The sequence below is a fragment of the Falco biarmicus genome, chromosome Z, assembly GCF_023638135.1.
Source record: "Falco biarmicus isolate bFalBia1 chromosome Z, bFalBia1.pri, whole genome shotgun sequence".
NCBI lineage: Eukaryota > Metazoa > Chordata > Aves > Falconiformes > Falconidae > Falco > Falco biarmicus.
Window position 1 is genome coordinate 11,840,820 of NC_079311.1, and position 6,306 is coordinate 11,847,125.

The 6,306-nt window shown below is 37.4% G+C and overlaps 1 protein-coding gene across 1 annotated transcript in view; it reads left to right on the forward strand.

Annotated features, from left to right (window-relative positions):
* INIP (INTS3 and NABP interacting protein) overlaps positions 1-4,681 on the forward strand; it is a 231,057-nt gene extending 226,376 nt beyond the window's left edge. Inside the window, exon 7 of the mRNA XM_056323831.1 lies at positions 4,671-4,681. The gene's annotated coding sequence lies outside the window, so the exon portion shown is untranslated. The remainder of the gene's footprint in view (positions 1-4,670) is intronic.
* The last annotated feature ends 1,625 nt before the right edge of the window (positions 4,682-6,306 follow it).

Consider the following 6,306-nt stretch of genomic DNA (forward strand, 5'->3'; position numbering starts at 1 on the left):
CAGTATTAAACTTCAAGTAATGAAGAGCTATCATTCTTTCTTTTGCAAGTATGAAAAAATGTTCAATACTGAATATCCATTTCTCTTTGGAGAATGAGCTGTGATGCATTTAGTTTTGGTGTTGAAAAGTACATATGAACTTTAGTGATGTCTGATTGTATTTTTAAAAGTTAAATTTAATTTTAAGAGATTTTTCTTTCTAGTATTTACTTATCCACCTTTTAAAAAGGTATTCTCAAAAATAACATTTACTTCTAACTACTGCAGAATTTTGTTTCTGAGAATTTCTACTAAATGGTTTTGCCACAAATTCATTTTGTTTTTTCATTAATCTGTATGAATTGTGTGACTTTTTTCTATCTTTCTAGAAGAAACAGCATGTTTCTACCATAAACTGAGTATACTGGAGTACAATGTTTGAATTTTCTCTCTGAATTATTTTTGTAAAACAGTCAAGATGCTAGTTTCCCTTCTTTTAATGTATGTGAATTAGAGGTGCAGCAGCCAATCAAGTAACAATGGTGCCAGTTCTCTGCGCTGCAACAAAAGTGTGCAATTTGACAGTAGATAAAATGCTAAGTACATATGTAGCTTTAAGTGCTGTGTAACACAAATAAAAATTAAGAATGTATTATTTACCAGAAAGTTAAATTGGCTTAGGAATAACGTTATCTTTGGGATTTGAGATAGTTAATTTGATGAAGTTTGAACCATTTTTTTTTAAATTCATGAAAGTAAGTAATTATATGGTGCAAGAACACCATATTAAAAATTGTACTAAAGTGCAGTTGTAAATGGGCTTGTTCATTTGCATGGGCCCTTTTTCACCAAGATACTTAATTCTACTTCATGTCTATGTTTTACCTTGTTAGCAGTCACATTGTTATCAATGAAAGAGAATCTTGATGGGCTGGGACGCATTCCTTGTTTAACATTGCATATAAATTGGCTTGATAATACCTAGGTCATTATCTATAAAATATGCATGGTCGCTTTTCTTAAAAATTACTACTGCAGGGGAGAAGAATCGTACTAGATCTGGATGTAACTCTAAAGCAGGAAAAAAATTAGCCTTAAATTTGAGAGCTAATATTGGCACATACTGTATCAGGAGCAATACATATACTGTCTGTGTAATATGTTATATGTGCATACAAACATGTGAATCACATGCATTTTATTGACTCTGACAGCAGAAAATGGGAAAGCTTAATCAAATGTAAAGGGATGAGGGCCTCTGACATTTTCTCAAAAAGAGAAAGGAATAATTTCTCAGTTTAAACTTCATGTTAAAGCATAGCTAATGTCAGCTCTGGACTGCAGTTTGAAATGTAGAAGCCTACTGTTGAATTAACAGAAATTTACTATTTTTTTAATTTAAGAAAAGTCTAGGTTTTGGATATCTCTGATGTTTGCTTTTTGGTTTTGTGAAACATTTATCATATATCTTTTTTTAATTCTCTTTTGTTGTTCTGTTTCAGCAGTTGAATTATTCTTGTCAACTTACCTAGAATTGCGTGTATATTAAAGATACTGCCTCTTAGGGAGATCTGCATTTACAAGAAGTACAGACAGGCTTCAAAACTAACAGTACGTCTTAACCTTTGCTTAACAGAATGAAGGCACTAGTTAAGGCTAGTTTATCTCATTCAGTGTTCTGTCTTGAATAATTAAAAGCAAAAGCATAACCCCTTGTTTATCTTAATGTATTGTTAGTGAAGGATCAAGATGAAAGGAATAATTCTTGTACTTTGTGCTTGACTCATTAGTTCCTGGCTGCAAGAGCACAGTTGCATCTCAGTTCTTGATTCTCTAAAGAATATATGAACAGATCCCTCGATATCTGTGAAAAGAGCAGGATTTGGGAAAGAATGTGAGTATTCTACAGATTCTTACAATGATGTAGGCTGGAAAGGAACCTCTAGGGGCTTTAATCCTATCTCTCACTCAGATTAGGGCCAACTTCAAGCAGTTGCTCAGAAAATTGCCCGGTTAAGTTTTCAGTATTTCCAAGAATAGAGATTTCACAAAAATCTCTGTCCTTCTCACTGGTCCAAGGTTTTACTGCTCTCATTGTGATTTACCCCCCACTAATACGTAGTTAGGCTTTAAACAAACTGCATCCTACATCTATTGACTTTTGCCCTGTTAACTGTGCAACTCCCATGAAGATTCTGGCTCCTTCTCTATACTGTGGCCTTAAGTTGTTAAAAGATAAATTAATGAATTTTAATTTGTGAAGTACCTGGTAATGCGCATAGTGTAATCTGGAATCTTTAAACCACTAGTGGTTATACCCTGACTACAAGTACTGGAAATGGCTGAGGGTACAGTTTTCTGTCCACAAGTCAGCTCTGGGTTACCTCTAGCACCATTTTTTTTGGTGGATGCACACTTGGTTCTAAGTGCAGTGAGGCCTTTTCCACAACCTAGGAGCAGCTTTGTGCATTTTCAAATGAGCTGTGATTTGTTGTAGAATGGTAGAACTTTTGCTTCTTTGAATTTCTTGAAATGTTTTTGAACATCAGATCAAATATCTGAAACTTTGATTCAGAATTTGACTTGGTTGCCTTGTCTGCTGATCCTGTCAGTTGCAGTTTTCTTGTGCACTAGTAGATTGAGGTCCTTTTTATGTCTAAGATGTGCTACATAGCTGAGGAGATTTGCCCATATGTCACATTTTCTTATTACAGATGGCAAACCAGTGTTTGTATGCTGAGAAGACTGTTTGTGTTTGTTATAACACTGCCAATGTGGTTTGGGTGATCAAACATCTTGCCCTCCTTTAATTCATAGGAAAGTGACGAGTACTTTTTTTATAAGGCATGTGGATCTACGACTTGTCATTGTATGCCGTTATCTCTTACTGCTGTTGTTCAAACAAGAGGTCAGCTGATTACGGAAGTGTTGTTTTGCCTTTACCTTTTGCCCTGGAATGTTGTTAACTAAAGCAGGGCTACCAAACATGGTGGTATTGTCATTATGCTGGAAGGATACTGGTTGGATTGCACAGAACTTTTTTCTTCAAATTAACTTTATCTTCTAACTGTCTTCTGAAGATTTGTTTGTTATATACAAGACTGTTTGCCTGGTCTTTTTAAAGCTAACACTAACAGTTAGGAATTTTTTTCTTTGATTTCAAGAAACAAGGGAAAAATTCTGAGGTATTTTACTTCAGGGTTTTATTCGGGGAGGGGCAGATAGGGGATGGGAACAAAATTGGATGAAAGTTTATGTGCCTTCAGTAGTTTTACATGTAAGGTTTTTTCATATCTGTTGCTGTTTGAAGTATAATCATACTATTTTTTGGGGGGGAGGGGGGAGCAGGAATGTATTTATATTGTTAAAAATGAATATTGTTCACTGACTATATAAGACATGAATTACAGCTGTTTCAATACAGACTTAATTATCCCTCTGTCTTTACCATGGCAGTTTTTGTCTTTTGTACTGCAATATGCAGGAATCCAAGCATAACCCATATTTCCAACTTCAAATAGCAATGAAGTGTTGTGTCTGGAGTAGTCGCAAAGAAATTAAATGATTCGATAGTTGGAGGTCCTTAACAGATGAAGAACGCTTTTACCATAGCAGGCTGTCATCACTGTAAGCAGTTTTTAATTCTTGGTAACTGTACATTGCTGATGAGTGGGAAGCTACCACTTATGTATTTAGTGAAATTTAACCACTTTCCAATTATTTTTGAGCATGTGTATTGGGCCTGGCTGAGCCCCACAGCATCCCTCACGGTGCTGTGCCTGCACTGGTAGCTGGAAAGGCGGTGGTAACACACCGGTGTTTTGGCTGCTGCTGAGCAGCGCTCGCACAGCACCAAGGCTGCCCCTTCAGCCTTCCCCCCGCCCCCATTAGGCTGGGGGTGGGTGAGATCTCGGAGGGGACACAGCCAGGACAGCTGACCCAAACTGACCAAAGGGATATTCCACACCCTATGACATCTGCTCAGGTATAAAAGCTAAGAGAAAGGAGGAGGAAGGAGGGGGGCATTTGTTTTTGGCAGTGTTTGTCTTCTGGAGCAACAGCTATGTGTACCGAAGCCCTGCTTCCTGGGAATGGCTGAACATCATCTGCTGGTGGGAAGTAGAGGGTAACTTCTTTTGTTTCCCTTCAGTTCCACACATGTGAGTTTTGCTATTGCTTAATTAAGCTGCCTTTTATCTTTGACCCACAAGTTTTTTTTCATCTTATTTTCTCCCTGCACTGTTCTGCGGAGGAGGGGGATGACAGAGCGGCTTGGTGGGCCGCTGGCATCCAGCCAAGGCCAATCCACCACAATGTTACCCACTTTCTGCAAAAGTTCACCCTAGAACTGCAGCAGCACAAGACAAAGGTAGCTAGCCAAGCAGATTCCTGCATCAGAACATAACTCTCTGACCAAAACCTGACTGTTCTGGTTTTACTGAGTAATTTTCCACAAAACTGAGTTTTCTGTCACGCTCCTTTCTAATGGGAAGACCCAATGCAAAGTAACCTTTACTTGAGACTACTATTGGTGGATGAAACACAGTGGCAAATGAGATCGCAATGTGAACCAAATGGTGTGAGAGAAGGCAAAAGGTTAATGGACAACGTTTAGTACTGCATTCAAGACACACAGAGCTCGGCTAAGAATTGCTGACATTCCCTCATTTTACATGATCTATTCATAAAAGTTGCCTTTCAGTTTATAAAAATTTCCATCTAGCGCAAGAAAATGCTGTAAATATTTGTAACATCATGCTTTGTTTTTCTCTTTAACCTGGCAAAAAGTGTTTTGGGGAACAAATGGAAGTGTAAGGTGTTTTTATATAAACCCCCAATTGTTTTGTATATTTCAATAAGCAACAGCTTTAATTTGTAAAGCATCTTCTGGTATTGCATAAAAAGGCTTCCATGCCTGTTGAGAGGACTTAAAGCCAAAAAGAAGATGCAATATTAAAGAAACCTGTTTTCTGACTGTGGTGTAGGTAGTTAATTTGATTTTGTTTATACTGCATTATATTATGTTTCTTTTAGGTTAGTGTATTTGCTGGCTACTTGGTCTATACCTGACTCTTTTCCTAACTCTAGGAACTTTAATTTTGTTCCATGCCTTTTAATAAATGCCATTACAGCTGTACTCACTTAAGTTTTCCTGTGTTCCTGTCTGATGTGTTTGTTTTTTTCTTGTGTTATAATTATGCAGCTAATTTTTATTTTACTTTCTTTAGCATGCATGACCATCTAAGCAAAGGGGTTTTTATATCGAAAGTATTTTAAGGGGACTAATGCAAATCTTCAACAAAAGTTGAAGTTCAGCAACACCTAAACTTCCCCCTGAGCAGGGCAGTAATTTTCATTTTCAGAACAGAAATATATTCTACAGCCCTGAGCCAATACAGCAGTAGAACACTGCTTAATTCTTTGAGACAGGGATGAGGGACATCAGGCCTTGGGGTCTCATCAGTAAGAATTCTTTTGTTTCTTCTCTTACCGTGCTGAACTTTTCTCTAGCCTTAGGATTCAAGCTTGTATCATTTGCACAAAGATATAAAAAAATGTAAATAGTAGCTGAAAAAGATGGTCAGCTTTCAGCTTCCTGTTTCTCAACTTCCTTGTCAATTGCTTTTCTGCTTGTCTTTCTGTGTATTACACAACACTAATTAGGCTCTTTTATTCTTGTATCCAAAATTTGAGATTGATGGTAAACAGGCAATAGTATTAAGCAATAGATACAAGTATGTGGATGATGTGGGGAGTGCAGCACCTCTTTCTGAGCTAAAATTCTCAACCAATCTGACAAGGATTAAATGTCTGCCACCAAGTCCAAGCCTAGCAGGTCTTGAAGAATCTGAGGTCTCAGACATGCACTTAATGACTGCCGGTGTCTCGGGATTAGGACTACAGCACTGATCAAATCTGTGCTACTACCAATCTCTGAATAAAGATGCTTTTGCAGGAACAAAAATCTAACTCAGTTTAGACTGTACTGCAACTTTCAGCAAAATGCTTATTCTCCGAAGGCTAGCTATGTAGTGCCCAAGTGTAACTCCTGATTTTGTCCTTGATACTTAAATATTTGCTGAGCATTCTGGAGAAATTACTAGCTCTTGGTGGCCAAAATGTGGCTTCTTTATTTATTTTGGCCAAGTCTGCCTGAGGAAGTGTGGTAGGAGAGTGGACTTCCTACCTGTCTTCTCCTTAATGAAAAAGTAAAACTTCCTCTTTAACCAAAAAATAAATACCATCTCAAATTCTTGTCTGATGCTGTTGTGCTCCTGTAATATAGTGGCAAGTAATTATTTTTCTGTAAGTAGTTAACATAAGTGT